Here is a 19,921-nt window from a genome sequence, read left to right as displayed (position 1 = left end):
CTCTCTCTCTCTCTCTCTCTCTCTCTCTCTGTCTTTCTCTATTTCTAGCTTTATTTCTCCCCCACACCTTTCTATCTCTCTCTAAAAAAAATTAATCAATACATTTTTAAAAAGAATAAGTAAAAATTACAAGAGGGGATGGGTGAAAATAATAAATGAAGTGTCTATAGCTCAGCTATGTGGCAAGTTAGCAGGTAACATGACAAATTGGTAAATAAATTGAATTGTTATTGTTGCCTGGAAAATGAATGACCAAATTTGATAGAAATGACTAAATTTGATAGATACTTTAACCAGAAAGTTAAGTTAGAAGTTTTAAAAGTCTAAAGTCCTGTGTATTATAGTTTTGAAGCAGTCTAGTAGAAATCATCTTTCCTAGGAGGAGGAAATAGTGACAAACCAATGAAAATGAGAAAAACTATTATCTTTCCCTTTCTCTGAGGAAGAGTGAGATTGACTGAACTAAACAGTACTTTCCAAACTCTAATTTCAGTCATCTTACCCTCCACTGAACGGGCAATTTAACCTGGAAATTCCCAAAATGTCAATAATTGAAAAAAAAAAAAAAAAAAAAAAAAAAGCAAACTAATTGGGGGAAACAAACATTTCATTTTGTAAATAATTACTGTAAAATATGCTAAATGCTTAGTTTGATTTTTGGTGGTTTTCTTGGGGTTTTAAGACTTCATTTTCCTGATTGATTGGCCACAAATCATTGAAAATAGCAAGAAACAAAATGTGCTTTAGGCGAAAGCTCATTTAGTAGGACCCAAATATTGACATTTAGAAGGAGGAATTTTTCCTCATCTGGTAATGACCAATCAGCCTCAATATGACTGATAAAATAAAACTCCAAGTGTATGCTGTCTTGAACATGGATCAATTAGGCAGCCTCATCATCTCATAAAAAAGGCTACTATGTTCATTAATTTAATTGCTTCTACAGATGAGAAGCAAATGCTGAAGTGACCGCATTTTACACTCTCCATTCTGAAATTACAGCTGACAAGGTTAGTACAATAGCAAGAAGCAGCATCTGAGAACATATAGAGAGCGAGGTTGGAGGGACAGAGCTGCTATGTGTCCTGCTCAACAGACTACTAAAATTTCCCTGGTGAACTTCCCATTAGAATCACTTTCAAAAAAACATAGAGGTTATCAAATCTGAAATGATTCTTTGGGATGGGGAAAGTCCCTATTCTTGAGCAAGAGTGCAAGAGAAGGAGTGTAGAATTATAAAATTAATGTAAAGGCAATTGCTTAAGGAGGACTTGGTTCACTTCTCTCAGCACCTGTCCTGTGGGATTGCTTTCTTCCTTTTTCCCCCCAGAGGTAATTCTCAAAGACCTTCTCCAACTGGCTTTGAAGTTCTCTGCACACCTGTGTAGATTATAAAGCCGGGCAGGCAGAGCTTCCACACCCAGACTCTAAATCCACAATGCAACATGACAGTTGGGACATGCCCTCTAGCATCTTCTTTAAAAGGTAAGCCCCGGCTTGATGTAATCTCCTGAAATGGTTAACCCTTTCCGGGGTTGAGCACACATCCCCCATACTGGAGAAAGAGACTTAGACCATCCTTATAGGTTACAACTCTGTCTTGGTCTGGGGAGACAAGCTTTGTGATAGGTGCTCTCAGACATTAGAGAGACTTCATGACTGTTCTTCATTCTTAGCTCAAGGGCCAAGAGTGACACAATGTGCCTTCCTGATAGGTCCCTCCACCTCTTTGTCTTCGTGGATTTTTTTTTAATATATTTTATTGATTTTGTACAGAGAGGAAGGGAGAGAGATAGAGAGTTAGAAACATCGATGAGAGATAGACATCGATCAGCTGCCTCTTGCACACCCCCCACTGGGGATATGCCCGCAACCAAGGCACATGCCCTTGACCGGAATCGAACCCGGGACCTTTCAGTCCCCAAGCCGACGCTCTATCCATTGAGCCAAACCGGTTTCCTGTTAATGATGCTCCTGGAGAATAAAGAAAAGGGCATTTCTCTTTCTAACATGGCCTGAGTCACAGCTTTCACCCCATTCTCTTTCACCTTAGATACCCCACCTCTTCTCCTGAGTGAAGCACTGGGAGCTAGCCATAGTCCCTGACGTAGGTACTAGGCTGGAATTGAAGGGTCACAACAAGAGTGCAAGAGGTGGGACTGGAAAAGCCAGGACAAAGCATCAGGGCTTGGATTGGGTGGGGCTGGGGCAATTCTAACACCGGGAGCTGGGAGTCTGAGCAGCAAAGGGTCAAAGAGCTGGTCACGCTGGCCAGGCATCACGGGCAAGGGGAAACAGCAAGGAGGATGTGATTCTGAGCCAAATGTTTGCCCTACACTGGAAGCTCCTTACACATCCCCAGTCCTGGGCCCAGCCAGCCGAGGTCTCACAGGTACAGGCAGGGAAGTGGCTGCACCTGGCTCAGGTGGCTGTGTAGGTGGAAACCACAGACAGGCATCTGGTTCTGATCCAACACCACTCCCTGCCCCCCATCCACCAACAATGAACTTTCTGACCTCTGCCTCTGAGTGCAAGGAGCCCTCTCCCGAGCCCATTTCTCAGTCTGGCCTTTAGCTTGTGATTTCAGCATAGCCATACTTCTTGGGCTGGTCTTAACTTCACCATCTGTGTCTAAGATTAATCCTACTCCTGCTCCTGTTCCTGTGAGGGCTGATAATGACCCCAGATGAGTTCTTTCTTCTGTGGGTTCTAGACTTAGACTATTTTCAAACTCTAGTTCAGATGCATCTCAAGGCATCAGGTACTATCCTGTTACCAAGAATCCTTTTTTTTTTTTTTTTTTTTTTTTCTCCCAGTTCATTCTTTCAATCTCTGATTCTGGCCTTTATGCATAGGAAGAAATAATGATATGGAGATTTGGCCTGGATCCCAAATCTCTAACCTCAATTCAGTTTGTACAAAAGATCTCCTGGGGACACATTTCACTTGGTCCAACTGCCCTTCTCTGTCCTCCTCTCTGGTGAGTTGTGAGCCTGCTGACCCTCAAATGTAGAGAGCCTGATGGTCTGTTCTAAGCTGCCTTTCTTCTGACCCCTAGGTTGGTACCAAGTTGGCACTCATCTCCTGTACCTTCCAGCCCCTTGGGGGTTGCCTCCAGTCTGTCTCACTGCACCTGCCTCATGTCATGGACTCAAACAAGACACAGTAAAAATAGAACCAAGATTATTCCACATCACATTTTTGCTTATAAATTTTATTTCCTCCTACCATTGTGTGTACTACTCCCTAGAGTACACAGAATCCGTTCTCTATCACATCCATTTCAGAGTTCCCACCTTGTGAGTGGAGTTTTTCTTTCCAGAAAAAAAAAAAAAAGGTGCATCAATATGTACACACTTCTTTCTGATAGCTCAATAGACATTTATTTCTTTTCAGATTTAACCCATTGGAATTAGTAATTATTCAAAGTATATACCGTATTTGTCGGACCATAAGACGCTCCGGACCATAAGACGCACCAGTTTTTAGAGAAGGGAAATGAAGAAAAAAAGATTCTGAAACAAATAGTGTCCTAAAATATTTTATGTGCATTAAAACCCAACATCACAGTCATAAACACATGTAATCAACCCTGTAAAGTAAACAGCAGCATTTAGAACCATTTTAGAGCCGGGCAAGCACACAGAGACCACACAGAGCCTGGCAAGTAAAAAAAACTTTTTTTAAAAAGTATATGTGTAGGCTATATTTGGACCATAAGATGCAGGGACTTTTTCCCCCCACTTCTGGGGGGAAAAAAGTGCATCTTATGGTCCGAAAAATACGGTATACATTTTGGAGGCATACCATATATAGTATATACTAGAGGCCCTTATATTGTGCACCGCTGAGGCCCCTCGGCCTAGCCTGTGGGGATCAGGCTGAAACTGGTTCGCTGATATCCCCCGAGGGGTCACAGATTGCGAGAGGGCACAGGCCAGGCCGATAGACCCCACCAGTGCATGATCAGGGACGGGGAGGGAGAAAGGAAGGGGTCCAGGTTGTGTCTAGTTCCTCTCGCCAAGTCCCTATCGGCAGGACCCCAGAAGCAAGTTAACCTACTAGTCTGATGTCTTCTCCCTGGTAGTTAGTGGGGGTCATAGTGACTGGTCAAATGGTTGAACAGTCAGATACTTAGCATATTAGGCTTTTATTATATAGGATTTCAGGGTACCCCTGGTCCCTGAAGCCCCTTCATAAACCCTGGGTCAAGACCCTGGCCCTAGGATTAGTGTGTGCTTCCTGATTTCCATAAATTGCTTTTTAGACACCTTTGCCAGGTCTTGTCTGCTCAGTTTTTATCCAAAACAATTTTCCATCAGGCAGTGGGCAGCTCCTGTTTCTAATCTCTCTCTGTAAAGTCATATCTGCATTGTCATCATCCACATCATCCTCATGAATGTCACTCCACTTAGGTCCCATCTTACATCCTGGACCTTCTCTAGGGGACATGTTCTCAGTAGGGAAAATCCAAGTTCTCTTGATTGGAAGCTTAAAGGAGCCCTTTCTGAGGAAGAGCATACTAATTATCTTACCATTGCAGGTTTTACAAATTATATTTATAGTATACTAGAGGCCCGATGTACGAAATTCATGCAAGGGTAAGCCCTCGAGGCCCTCATGGCCCCAGCTACCCTGCAGCCACAGCTGCCTCATGGCCCGGCTGCCTTGCAGCCCCACCCCTTGCATGCACCCACCTTGGCCTGGTGCTGCCAGCATCTGCTGCCACATACCCCTGGTTCCTCAATTCTGCTGAGCCAAACCCTCTCCCCCACTTCCCCAGGATCAATTGCACTGCTGGCGGGTGGCCTGGGCCTCCCTCTGCTGGGCCATCTTGGGGCAATGGTGGGCTTCCTGACCAATCGCATCACACCCACCTTGGCTGGCCTGGTGTCAGTACATGTCATAGCACGGTCATCCGGACGTTTGTCCTGTTGTTCAACTATTCAGTCGATTTGCATATTATGCTTTTATTATTATAGATTATAATAAAATGTATAATACATAGAATAGGTATTATACAGAAAAATATATACTATAAATATTTTCTATATGCCTGGCTCAGTGGTTGAGCATTGGCCTATGAACCAGGAGGTCACGGTTCGATTCCCAGTTAGGGCACATGCCCTGGTTGGGGGCTCAATCCCCAGTATGGGGTGTGCAGGAGACAGCTGATCAATAATTCTCTCCTCATTGATGGCTTTCTCTCTCTCTCTCTCTCCCTCTCTCTTCCTCTCTAAAATCAATTAAAAATATTTTAAATATATATTATATATGATAATAAATATATAGCCAAGATATTTATTCCGTATTCCAAACATACTCTGAAGTCCCCTACCTTGACCTTAAAAAGGCCTCGGCAAGTGAGCAACCCAAATGTAAGCTTCCTTAGGTCCATGGTAAGTCCATCTCTGTGCATTACCCTGAAGTGGGTAATCCCAATCCGGCCCATCAGGAGGATTCCCAGTTCAGAGATTCACCACCTGTTTGGGGGTTGGGGGTATTCTATCACATGCAGCTCAGAGCTTCTGTAGCTTCATGGTCTCAGAACTCCTGCACCTTTCTGCGGAGCACAGCACCAACAACTTACTATGATTAATTAGATTTTTAATTAATGCCTCGCCACTTAATTAAGAAGAATCCCTTAGAGTAGAACCCAACTAAATATTCTTTCTTTTATTAATCCTCTCTGCCCAACACCAGAGGAAAAGATGAGAGAAGGAGTGTGAGCGTGTGTTGGTTTTTGTTCTCCCAAAAGGTCATAAAGATAATATCAGAACAGCTGGGACGGTTCCAATTCCTTCCCATAAAACTTTCTCACTCTCTGACTGGTGTCCTTTTCCTGGAATTTATGTTCATCATTTAACTCATTTTGATCCAGCAACATGTATTGAGCAGTTATTATATGTGCTGGGCATCGTTGAAGGTGTTCTAGAGTCTCAAAGAGGGTAACTTTAGCACCTACCCTATAGGGAACCCCAATCTCAGACAGATAGAAAGAAACACCATGGTGAAAAGATAACTAGAACAAGTAAAGTTAAGACAGTATAATGAAGAAATGACCATTAGAGCTTGAAACTGACTTTGATGACAGTTCCTGAAAAGAATCCCAGAGCTTATCCTAAGAAACTAGAAACACCAATCAAAAGAGGATATGCACCCCTACGTTTATAGCAGCACAATTTATAATAGCTAGTATTTGGAAACAGCCTAGGTGCCCATCAGCAGATGATTGGATAAAAAAACTATGGTACATCTACACAATGGAATACTATGCTGCCATAAAATAAGAAGGAATTCTTAACATTTGCAGCAACTTGGATGGAATTGGAGAACATTAAGCTGAGTGAAATAAGCCAGTCAATGAAAGAAAAACACCACATGACCTCACTCATTTATGGATAATAAAGAACATTATAAACTGATGAACAAAAAAATAGATACAGAGACAGTAAAGCCACAAACAGACTGTCAAATTACAGCGGGGAGGGTAGGGAGATATGGGGGAGATAAAAAATCAACCGAAAGACTTGTATGCATACATACAAGCATGACCAATGGACGCAAAACTCTGGAGAGGGAGGGCAGGGATTGAGGGGGGGGCGGCAATGGAAAGATATGTACACATATAATACTTTAATTTAAAAAATGAAGAAAAAAAAAGAATTCCAGAGCTGGTTTGAGCAGTCACAGTGCCGTCATGGACTAAGCATGGTGTTGTACATTTTACATACCTTATCTCTAATTCTCACAATGTAGAGTAGAGGGCAATAAGAAAATGCGTGCCTTGCCTCTGATTCCTCAGCCTGGTTGGATCCCCTTGCTGCATCCCATGCCAGTATTGGGGGATTGCCTGTCACTACACCCATGCCCCCTGTAAGAATTGTCCAATACCTCCTGCATTCTAGGCTCCATCAGAGAAGGGACTGTGTGTCTGCCCTGTTTGCATCTGTATCCCCAGCACCTAACACAGACCAGCATAAAGTAAGAATTCAATACATATTTGGTGAATGAATTGATGGAATGAGGGGAAGGAGGAGGCAGGGAATAAGGAAGGGGGTGAAAGGAAGAGAAAGGATGGAAGTAGGCAAAGAGGATGGGAAGAAGGAAGGAATGGGGATGGGTGAGGCTATGGGGAAAGGCTCTGTACAGGAAGCCAAGTGACCTGAGCTCTGTCCAGGTGGTGCTGTGTTAGCATCTAGGACCTGGCCCCCATTCATGTGCTCATCTTTACAGTTGACATTTTCTTTCTGTTCTGGAAAGTTGGAAAGAGGTTGGAGTATTTATCTTCATTTGCTTAGTAAAGTCTGTTTGGACACAGATTCTACAGGGGGTAAGGGAGGTGACTTCTGCACCAAGATGGCTTGGAGGCTCGAGTGACCCCTGAGGTTAGAGATCAAAGTGGCAGCTACTATGATCCTCTCCCCTACCACCACCACCAACCTCCTCCTCCTCCTCCTCTGTGGCTGGAGGGAGAGAGGGACAGGCTAGCCAGAAACACCAATTCGGTCGCTCCTGAGGTTTTCTCTTAAGGGATAAATCCACCTTAGTCCATTATGGAGAAAGAAAAGGATCTATGCAAAGTAATATCCTAACCTCTCCCTCACAGTAGCATGTAAGGTACGCCGTGCTCCCAGTCTCACCTTCCTGGGCAAGACCCAGGCCATCGTGGAGGATGCAGGTGCCGGTCCCTCCCAGGAAGCAGCTGAGGAGTCAGGCTGAGGAAGCTCCCCGCGTGCCAGGAGGCCTCGCATTATGCTTGCTAATCACATTATTCACGGTGAGACTCCCAGGATATTCATGTGGATGACATACTTCGACTGATACAATCTGGAGCGATCTGGTGAGAACATTTTAAAAGGCACTGTGAAGCTTTTGAGACATAAACGTAGCTAGCCTCTCATCACACCTGAACTGCTAACTACCGCCTTGATGACGCTATCTCAGAAGCAGTTTCAAAGATTCACAGGACATCCCAGGGAACTTTTAATGGGTGTTCAAGGAAAAGAGCACCCTGATGCTGACCCTTGGATGCTTTGGTGATGTCGCTTCCCTCTCCCTGGAGCACCAGGGCCCTATCTACAGAAAATAAGTGACTCAGAGCCTGCCCAGCCAAATCCTGATTCATGACACCCCTCCCCCATCCACCTCCACCCTGCTGTTCCCAAAAGAGAAGTCAGAACGTCTCTTAGCTCAGCTCAACCCAGCCTACTCCGGGTGGCACTCAATCACTTAACCTTCTGTGCATCTCCCCTTCTCTGCGTGCTGTCCTACCAGGTTGCATCATGTAACTGGGTACCTTTAAAGCCACACATGTGGTCCTGTGGCCAGTCTTTTCTTGTTGTTGTCAATCCTCACCCAAGGATATCTTTCCATTGATTTTTAGACAGAGTGGAAGGAAGAGACACAGAGAGAAACATCAACGTGAGAGAGACACATCAATTGGTTGCCTCCCACACACACCCCAACAAGGGGTAGGGTGGGGGAGGGAAGGTATAGAGCCTGCAACCAAGATACGAGGTGCTTGCCCTTGACGGGAATTGAACCCAGGATCCTTCATTCTGCAGGCCGACGCTCTAGCCACTGAGCCAAATCAGCTAGGGCATGGCCATTCTTGACCTAGGCTCATGTTCACAGTGCTTTGCTTAAAGATACTTTCTAAGTTGGCACAGAAATCATTGGGAGTAGCTGAAGTTCCGTATGACCAATCCAAATGTCCCTATTCCTCTCTCCCTTTTCAACCTGGAATGATTTTTATTTTTACTCATTTTTAGCAGTGACCTGTTTAATGGGAGTGATCGAGTACATCAGAGCAGACAGACTTCATTCAGAAAGAAGTGGCACACACAAAAAACCCTGTTTAAGAACAGCCTCCCTGTAGAAGAGGGTACTCCCTGCCCGCACGCTCCCCACCCCTGGGCCTGGCACACATTGATAAACTGCTTGCTAACGTCTCCATCAGATTCCCCAAATTTCCTAGTTTGCCCCAGGTCCTTGGCTACATTTAAACAAAATTTACTTCTACCAAGAGGCAGATCATAAAATGATCAACTCTCCTTTTTCCTTTGGGGATTTGTCTGGCCCAAGATCTGCCCTTCCCCCCACCCCCCCAAAAAAACCTTGTTTTCTGCAAACACTTAGTGGAATTGCTCATTAGTTATCCCACTGAGGGAAGAACACTCTGAGGAAGATGTACTTAAATCCGGCAGATAATCAAATGGCTGGATTCGATTGAATTCTGCCTACAATTCTTTTCATACTGCACTTAAGTGTCTGGTTCTGGCTTCAGAGCAAGCCATAAACCAGGTCATTTAAACAATTTTTTAAAAAAGCAAAGAAATTACACACCATTTGTATGGTATGGTGTGAATAGTAAAATGTTGATCAAATTTCAGGCGGACCAGGGTCACGATGTCCAGCAAAGTCAAACATGACAGCACTTGGTCTGCAAGGAGAAGCTGTGGCCTCCATGCACCGCCTGCGCTGATAGGGAGCCAGCCACCGGGTCTGTAAAATGCTAATTGATGGCCCTAAGACCCCCTCTTGTCAAATGGCAGCTAATTATCAGTTGCCCTGCTCCCATTTCCCAGGCTGCTTCACTTCGCTTAAAGTCCAGTCACCACCTTGCTAGATTAATTGAGTGGGGTGCAGCCAAGCCAATGAAAGCCCGGCACCACCCAGCCTGCCAGCACCCAACCCAGCCCAGTCCCAGCCCTGCCCCAGCCCTGCTCTAGGGCAGGCTTGGCCGCAACCCCACCTAATCAAGCTACTGATTGTCTTCGGGGAGGGACCTAAAGAGCACTCCTGCCAAGCAAGTCATCCTTGTTAGGACCTGTCACTCCTCAGGCCTAAGCAGGCCACCACTGCCAGGGCTTGTCTCTTGAAGCGATCCGATCCGGGGACAATTAATTGCAACAGCTGTGGCTTAATGTGTCTCTAAGCACCTGGCTGATCCCGATGGTAATGAAAACAATGGGAAGAATAATATCAATATATCCAAAATGTTCAAGGATATTCCCCCAGGGTTTAGTTGGGTGTGGTTTTTACTTAATTGCGCCAGGATCACAGGAAGATCATGTAGTTTAATTTTTAAACATTAACAATGACCATTGAAAGGTACATAATGATTGTTTCTCAAGAAGTATTGTGTTCCTGAGCATTGACTTACTTCATCTTTTTAAAATTAAGCTTATAATTTTTACAACTCATGTTAAATACCTGCTTTGAACTTAAAGACAGCATATTAAAGTGTTTCTAAGAGTTGTATGCATTTCTAAGGTCTTATTTAATTCATCAAATATGTTTATGTGTTGTTTTTTTAATGTCTGTCCACTTATTGCAAGTTTAAAAGCTTTTAAGATGCACAAAAGTAGCTGATTTATAAATGAAAACTCTAAGAAACACAGAAGAAATTCCACAGAAGCATCAGAAAAAAGATCAAATGGATTCTGACTGAAATGCAGGTCTGTAAGATAGAAGGCAGAGAACTTTGAAGAAAGAAGGGAATAACTGAAAATAATAAGAACAAAACTGGGATAATTCTGAATTACTAGAGACATGAAATACTAATAATGCCCAAGCTGTATTCAGTGAGAAAGATATAGCACAAAAAAGAGTTTCTTATAAATGGGAATAAGACTTTGGAATAAAATAGTAAGTATACCAAATAAATTTTAATGTAATGGAAATATTTCACTCAGTCCATTGCATATCAGAATCTAGCCCAGGCAGCCTGGCTGGCTCACTTGCTACATAGCTCATTCTTCTACTTCTGTGACTTTCTAAAAAACTTTTGCTTGTATTTGAAAAAAAAAACAAAAAACAAAAAGCCCACCAATCATCCATTTTCCTCTTCTTCCCAGACACACAGCTAGATTATAATTCCCAACCTTCCTTGCACTTAGCTATGAACATGTGACTGAGTTCTGGCCAATTGAATGTGGGTCAACAGCACCTTCAGCACCCAAAGTCTTGGTCCATAAGGTCTTCCGTGCAATTCTCCATGCTTTTTCTCTTTTCTCTTTTTTTAATTTTTATTTTATTTTATTTTTATTTTTTTATTGATTTTTTTACAGAGAGGAAGGGAGAGAGATCGAGAGCTAGAAACGTTGATGAGAGAGAAACATCGATCAGCTGCCTCCTGCACACCCCCTACTGGAGATGTGCCCGCAACCAATGTACATGCCCTTGACCAGAATCGAACCTGGGACCTTTCAGTCAGCACACCGACACTCTACCACTGAGCCAAACCAGCTTCAGCTGTTTCTTCTCTTATCTGTTAGTCAAATGCTGAGGACCCAGTGGGGACTTCAGGATACCAGGGCAAAATGGAGCTGCTTGATGAAAGGAACTATGATGTAAACAAGAAATAGACTTCTATTGGATTAAGCCACTGAGCTAGGGAGTTTGGTAGATTAGCACAACTAACACACTCTGAGAAGTCATCTCTTCAGACTGTTGAGTACAAGATACATGTAAAGAAAGCAAAGTCAGCCAAAACCAGTTTGGCTCAGTGGATAGAGCATTGAAAGGTCACAGGTTCGATTCTGGTCAAGGACGTGTACCTTGGTTTTGAGCACATCCCCAGTAAGGGTGTGCAGGAGGCAGGTGATCAATGTTTCTCTCTCATTGATGTTTCTAACTCTCTATTTCTCTCTCTTCCTCTCTATAAAAAATCAATAAAACATATTTAAAGAAAGCAAAGTCAGTAGACTACATGTACTAGAAAATAGCTCTGTCCCCATCACTGGGGCAAGATTACTTCACCCCTTGTATTTAACCAGGGACAATTTTAGGTTGTTCTTACAAAAGTTTGATTGTTGGACTATTCAATATCTTGTACTGGTGAAGAACAAGATTCTTCATGATGTTTAGAATGAATTAATAAACTAATAAACAAATGAATGAATACATAAAGAGATGAATGGCTATTTTATTAAAAACAGTTACATGTACTAAGTACAATTATAGCTTTTTAAAAATCATATGGAAATTTTTAAACTAATTATATGAAAAATGAAAAGACTAAATCTTCTGTAGACCATCTTCTTTCAAACCCCTCTACTCTCTGCTGTGGGAGTTCTCTTCATCCCCACGACTTAAAATAATTATTTTCTATGTGTTGCCAATGCTCAGATCTCTACCTCCACCCCAGGTGTGTATCTCTAGCCCAGGCTATTCTCCTCAGGATTTGAACCATAAGTGATAACTACACAATGCAATTTATACTGGTAGATGATGTATTATAGAATTGTACACCTGAAACCCACATTATTTTATTAACCAACATCAGTCCAATCAATATATATGAAAGCCTAAGCGAACGGACAACTGGTAGCTATGACATAAACTGACCACCTGGGGGCAGACACTTAACGCAGGAGCTGCCCCTGGTGGTCAGTGCACTCCCACAGCGGGAGTGCTGCTCAGCTGACAGACGGGCACCAAGCGAACGCAGCTGTAGTGGTGGGTGTCGCTCCCGTCTCTCCTGCTTCCATGGCAGTGCTACTGAGCATAGCTGTGGCGGCAACAGACGCAGCAGGGCTGGGTGAGCAGGAGCGGTGTGGTGCCCAGTCCAGGCTTGGGCTCCTCCTCCTGCCTGCTGCTTTCCTCGGGGGATGTCGGACTGTTAGTTTTGGCCCGATCCCCTGGCCTGCGGGAATTGGGCTGAAACCGGCAGACCAACATCCCCTGAGGAGTCCCACACTGTGAGAGGGTACAGGCCAGGCTGAGGGACCCCACTGGTGCACGAAATCCATGCACCGGGCCACTAGTAAATTCAATAAAAAAGAAAAAATATTTGAACCATATATGCATCCTAGGAATTTTCACTTGTGCGCCCAATATAATAGGCATTCAAATGAATGAATCATTGAGCTACAAAAGATTAATAGAAATTGCTTTTACTGGAGACTGTTGGTTATCTTCTCAGCACCAACCTTTGTACATCCCCTTTTTCTTCCAAAGAGAAGTAGGGTCTGGTTCATGTGTCTACACTTTTCCATGCAGCAATATCCCTGGGGGAAGCTGACCCTGTTCATCTCCAGGGGTGGCCTGTTTGAGCTAAGAAAATCTAATTGGTTCAGGAGTGGGCATATGCCAATGAAATGTGAACAGTTGTCTGATGGGAAAGTTCTGGGGAAAGATTCCTTAATCCTTAGAGAAAACTACAAGAAAAGACAAGAAATAAATAAAGAGGGGAAAAAAAAAAAGACATAAAGAAAAACAAATATAGAGTAGAAGTCAGCATTTAAGTGCACATATTATTGAGCCACACTGGCTAGATTTGAATCTACCACTTATTAGTTACCTAACAGTCAATAAATCACTTAGCCTTTCAGTGCCTTAAAATTTTCATCTACAAAAGGAGTTATAAGAACAAAAAAATGAGTTAATGTAAAATGCTGGCACACAATCAGCACTGTATAACTGTTGCTTATTATTATTTTGGTCTGGATGTTGTTTGCTTCAAACTTCTAAGCTTGAGAATTACACAGACTCCCAGGATACAAAGAGAATTTTAAGTAAATGTCTTCAAAATTCAAAGAAATAGAAAGAACTGGGTCTTCAATGACATGATTGAATTTTGTAATCAATCAACACCCTGCTCTGCTGGGCATTCTGTGATAGGGGTTAATAAACTCCTTTGCTGTTCCAGCCTCCTTGTTCAGATTAGGTTTTCTGGTGTTAGCATGCAAAGGCATCCAACTTGAACATCAACTGGACAAGGCTTTTACATTTGATCCTAGGCCGAGAAGCAATTAGACAAGGCTTTTACAACTTTCTGAAACCGTGGAATCTTTTTTTTTTTTAATGTTATAACTTGAATAATAAAAATGTAATTTTCCTTATTAAAAAGTGAAAGCATTTCAGGTAAAGTTTTTTTCCGATTAAGTACCTCCACTTCTTTTTCCCTTCCCAGAGGAAACCACCATTAAGTCTCTTGTACATGTTATTTTCTGATTTTTTTTCTTATTTATTTGTATAAAAACTTCTATATCCAAACAAAATATATTGAGTAATTTTGTGTGTGTTAATATAAGTGGTTATATATTGTTGTACACATATTTCTGCAAAGTCGCTTTTTTAGTCAATACATTTTAGAGAGTTAGCTGCATTGATGTATAGATTAACTTTATTCTTTGTAACTGTTATAAAGTATTCCACAGCTCATTTAGCCAATCACCAGTTAATGGATTTTTAGGTTATTTTCAATTTTGTTTTCATTTATGTTCTGTAACTAGAGACAAGGCTACAATATGGTAGTATATCCTCAACCTGTCCACCTGTCAGAGCTACATCATCGGGTGCATACATGCTCATGGTGCCATCTATTTTTAGGGAACTGTTAGTTTTGTCAACATAAAAGGCCTTCCTTTCTTGAATTCTTTGTTATCTGATATTATCCTTTTCAACTTGACTTTATTTTTTTAAATATTAATCTTCTAGTGCTTCTTTCTGTTAGCATTTGCTTAGTAAGTTTTATTCATCTCTCTATTTTTAATTTTTTGGTTATTTTGCTTTAAGTTGTTTCTTATAAAAAGCATAGCTTGCTGGGCTGGCATGGCTCAGTAGTTGAACATTGACCTATGAACCAGGAAGCCATGGTTTGATTCCAGGTCAGGGCACATGCCTGGGTTGCAAGCTCGATTCCCAGTGGGGAAGGGGATGCAGGAGGAAACTGATCAATGACTCTCTCTCATCATTGATGTTTCTCTCTCTTCCTCTCTAAAAGTAAATAAATAAATAAATAAATTATATATATATATATATATATATATATATATATATATATATATATATATATACAGGATTTTTTAAAAGTCTAATCTGACTATATTTTATTTTTAGTGCAGTTATGTTTTTTTTTCCCAATATATTTTCTACCAATTATATGGCCTGGCATAACAAAGAAAGCTGTGGAAAGCTTCTGACCAGGCTTGGGTAATTAGGGCCAGAAGGTAGGGGTCTTTCTCCAGAAGATAGGTGGGGTAAGGGGTGGGGAAACCCAGAAAACAAAAGTTATCAGCCTTTCATGACTCAGCTACCCTGTGACTCGGTCTCTACTACTGCTAACTGACTGTCCAAGCACATCATGCGTTTCAGCTCCCTGAGAGTGACGGGGGAAGGGAGCCACCATTATTTCAGACAGGCAGAGATGGGTGTAACGTCACAAGCTATTAAGCAGCCTATAGGATGACTGATCTTGGGTCCAGTGCCCTCTCCATCCAATCTGTAGTAGCCAAAGGGATTGGGCCTTGGAGTGCAGACATGGCTGTACCGCTATCTGTCTCTGCTTTAATATGTTTTTCACTTCTCTCTCCAATTACAAAAGCAACAATTACATACCCTAAAGCTGAGCACAGTGGGAAGGAAAAGCCATCCTTCTACTTAGCTCCTTCAGCCTTTAATTTGGTTCTTCTTTTGCCCCTCAAGATCACCTGGATCAGTGGTCGGCAAACTCATTAGCCAACAGAGCCAAATATCAACAGTACAACGATTGAAATTTCTTTGGAGAGCCACATTTTTTAAACTTAAACTTCTCCTAATGCCACTTCTTCAAAATAGACTCACCCAGGCCATGGTATTTTGTGGAAGAGCCACACTCACAGGGCCAAAGAGTCGCATGCGGCTCGTGAGCCGCAGTTTGACCTGGATGATTGATAGTGGTGGATTTAAGATGGCAACAAATTCTTTGACAGCATTTTTCTTGGCCATATGTGCCCATTCTGGTGTGATATATGTGACTAGTGCCAACAGCTACCTCGGAATCTAGTGTTCTTACTCAGTCCTGTAGTGTTGGAATACCTTCTGTTATCAAAGGTTTGTAAGAAGCATGCATGTGCTTTGACTGCTGAAATCACTTTTGTGCAGTTTTTTTGTAAATACAAATACCTGTATTAATTTCATGTATAAAAAGTAGATGATGCGCCAACCATAAGCACAAAAATTCCTACACAAACTCTCTATGTTATTAAAGCTTCTGTAGAGTAAAAGCAGTTTACACTCTTGGGCTCATGGGATACCCAAAGCTGAAATCTTTGCTCAGTCTGCCACAGACAAGCTTTTTCATTTGTTATTAATATTCTGACAGTCCGTGACCTCGTGCAAATATATGTCCCTTAGGTATATCTTAAGTAAATGCAGAACATTTCATTTTGGCTTTTATAAAAGTGGCAATTCGTCTACTTTATAGAAGCTATGTTAATGTCCATACGTTATACTTCCACAGTCAATGCTGGGGACACTAGAATAAAAGGTTTCAATATTTAAAGGCAATTGCTTAAAATCAAATATCAGTTAATTCATTTAACTAGGATAGGTTAATATTTAATTTTCTTTTAGTAGAAAAAAAAATAGCATATTTGGAAAAACTGAAGACTTGCTCTAAGTTCTCCTCAGTCCATCCTGGGAAATGTAACAGGACGCCAAAGACAGAATTCCCACTGAATACAGGGGTTCAGGTCATATGTTTCAAAAAAAGAAACAGTAAAGTCCTTTAAGTTTCTATTTTGAAATTTTCCTTTTACGACAGTTTCTAATTTTATATGCTGCATATCCATAGTTTTATACTTGTCCCCGACATAGAACTTTTTGAACTATCATCCCTCAAAAGCAAAACCAGAAAAACAGCCCTCAGTAGAGTCTCAGGACTTCAAAAGGAAATGAAGTTTATAAGGTACTTCATAAGGAAGTGCTCAGGGGGGCGTGGGTACTGCAGGCAGTCCCTGGCTTCCCCTGAGTGAGCATTGGAACTGCCTGCACCTGCTGGATGGGTCCAATGCAGAATCCAGCTGCTGAGCACTGTCCTGCTCACTTCATACACATTTCATTTCATTCTCTGAGCACAAATATGTGGGTTAAACCATTAGGGCAAGACTTGAAAATCTGGATGATGTAAGATTGCAATAAGGGCTGCAAAAAACTCAACTCGGTAAGACAGAAGGGAACTTAACCTTCCAGCAATGCACAATTAAACACCCACCCAACCCTAATCAAGGCCATGACCAACTGCAGCATCAACATCTAGCAGGTCCAGTGCCCAAAGCAGGATTATAAGAATGAAAATTCAAAGAGTTCCTAAGGATTTTGTTTTTAACACCCAAACATTTGTAGGAAAAAAGTATGGACTCTATTTTAGGGTGGCAGATCATCTTCAATAATTAAAATCCTTTACCAAAGGTCTCCCATATTAGTCTCAATAGTAAGAGTGAGAAGTCATCAGTCATTTATTCCCCGATATCAGCTATAAAACCCACAGGCTGGCCATCCCCATGATGTAGTGAAGTAAGGAATCTCTTTAATTTGATAGTGTTTGTGTTATATTCTCAAGTAGTTCAATCACTACAAGACTTGGGGGAAGAAACATTATTAGGAGGAGTTTTGGTAGAAGTTGGTTATGCCCTAAAGGAGAACATATAGCCAAAAAGCATCTGCCTCTAAAAGCATCTCTTAAGCAGGGCCAGGGAGACTCACATACAGTCTGAATTTACACAGGAAGTATTCCTAGCCAGAAGAGGGCCGCTGGGCCTGCTAACATCTCTTGAAGTAACATCAACTGCCTGGACTCCGTGCCTATCCACATTAGTCAGAAGTTAGCATTACAGTCAGTTCTCCAGTCCATTCTGGGAAAGAGTTCTGCCAAGCCAAACTTTTTTTTTTTTGTGCTCACTTTTTTTTTATTATGAAGATAATCCAAATTAATATAAGAAAATAACAACAGGAAGAACAAAAGAGATCACCTACAGTCCCACTACTCAGAAAACCTAACATTGGATGTATTTCCTTCCAGTCTTTCTTCTACACATATAAAGTTTTGTTTGGTATTAGTGTTGCTTTTTTGGCCAACACATTCACAACACATGCTGCTTTATTTTTTTCACTTAAAATCATATTGTAAGTGTCTCCCTGTGTTGGGTATGCAGCTGCCTATAAGTTTTAAAATGGCTGCATGGATTCTTCATCCCAGGCGGCTCCTCCTACCACCCCCAGGCCAGCTCTTCCCAGAGTCAGCTAGCCTGTGCTTGGAAAAGGTAGGCTCGTGTCATCATAAGACAGCCTTGGCTGGTAAAGGAAACCTGCTGTCCCCCAAAGTCATAATGCATTTCATTGCCTTTGAATTATCTGTGTGGAATTATGCACATCGCTGCCCTTAATTATCCACCTCACTGCCTCCTTCATTAGCATGGAGGGCGGAACCCAGGCGGCGCTACATTCTCCTCAGAGCCTCAGTCACTTCTGATTAGTGAGTTGCTTGGAAAATGGCCTCAGCTCCAGCAGGCCACTGCCAGTTTGTTAGTGCGCTGTACAAGCAAAGCACGCCATTTATATTCTCTCTCCGGGTCAGCAGGCTTAGTGGGATGGGGCCTGGGAGCAGTGGCCACACCAGCCCCCTCACCTCTCCTCTTGTCCCCTCCCTCTGCCCTGTCCCCAGATCTCTCTCCCTTTATCCAGCTTCCTGCAACAGAAGAAAACCTTGTGGCTGTGCAAGCCTGTGTGTGAGACAATAGCAACCTACAGTCCTATCCTATAATACTTGTCATTCCTCCACCTCCCCGGCCCTCCCCGCACGTTGGATGGTCCCTAACAAAAGGTCCCAACTTGCTGAGACTGGTTTGGCTCAGTGGATAGAGCTTCGGCCTGCAGACTGAAAGGTCCCAGGTTCGATTCCGGTCAAGGGCATGTACCGTGGTTGCGGGCACATCCCCAGTGGGGGTGTGCAAGAGGCAGCTGACTGATGATTCTCTCTCATCGATGTTTCTAACTCTCTATCCCTCTCTCTTACTCTCTGTAAAAAAATCAATAAAATATTGTATATTTAAATAAATAAATAAATAAAGGTCCCAACTTGACCCCCAAGGCAGGCCCGCTGAAGCCAATTCAAAGTGGGGATTTGAATGCATTGAAACTGAGCCAACCAATGACCACAAACCCACCCTACTCAACTTACTGGCCTCTAAGTCAAGCAGAAACACCCGTTTTCTTCATCTTTCTCCTATTTTTTTTTTTTTAATAGGAGCCAAGTAAACTAGTGCAATCTCAAATGTATATACAGTGTTTTTAAAGGCTTGAAGCAGGATATAAACACAATCTCCAAAGTAAAACAGAACCATAACAATCCTCCACCATTATTTAGCAGGCGCTCCCGTCAAAAAGCTCTCTATTTAGAAAGGACACACCTTTGCAAACCACTTAAAAGGAATTCCTTGTAGACCGGCATTTTTGTTTTCTTAAACACCAGCCTGGCCGATGCTGTGGCTGAGTGCTGCTATTTAAAAGGCTGGCACTATCGTAACCTCCCGGTTTGCTTCCCATCCACGGCTCAGAACCCTGTCTGTAAAGTCTGCTGTCCCGGGGCTGGGGCTGGCCTGTCGCGCACCAGCTGGGACAGTCAGAGGCTGTTTCCTCCCCAGTCCCCAGGCGAACAGAGGCTCCTTGTCTGGAAGAAGCCAGCCAGGAAATGCCTGCTGCTCTAGTGTAAACGTGGACGTCGAAGCCGGGCTGTCTAGAGAACGAACTCTGATCACACAGGACGGGGCCATTAGGGAACTGCGACAGTGACAAATAGGAAATCGCGGGTGATACCTGAGCTGTAGGCTGCCTCTGAGACAGTCGTTTGCCTGAAACTTCAGCAAGGTTGTCTGAAGCGACTGGCTCCTGTGACAGAATATTCGATCTTCAGGAAAAAGTTTCTCAGCTTCCCTGAGTCACTCTTGACTAAGAAGAGATGCTGAAAAAGGCCCATGTTGTTTCATAGACTAACCTTCCTTGGATCCCGCCGGTAAATTCATTTTCCAATAGTCTAACCTGTATATTTATATACTTGCTTTTTCTTTTAATTTAAATTAAACTACATTGTTACAGGAGGTTAAGGTTGGTAACAAAATTGAAGGGAAGAGCTTGCCCAGGTACCTCCTGCCTC

The sequence above is a fragment of the Pipistrellus kuhlii genome, unplaced genomic scaffold (assembly GCF_014108245.1).
Source record: "Pipistrellus kuhlii isolate mPipKuh1 unplaced genomic scaffold, mPipKuh1.p scaffold_m20_p_1, whole genome shotgun sequence".
NCBI lineage: Eukaryota > Metazoa > Chordata > Mammalia > Chiroptera > Vespertilionidae > Pipistrellus > Pipistrellus kuhlii.
Note: the sequence above shows the minus strand (reverse complement) of the source record.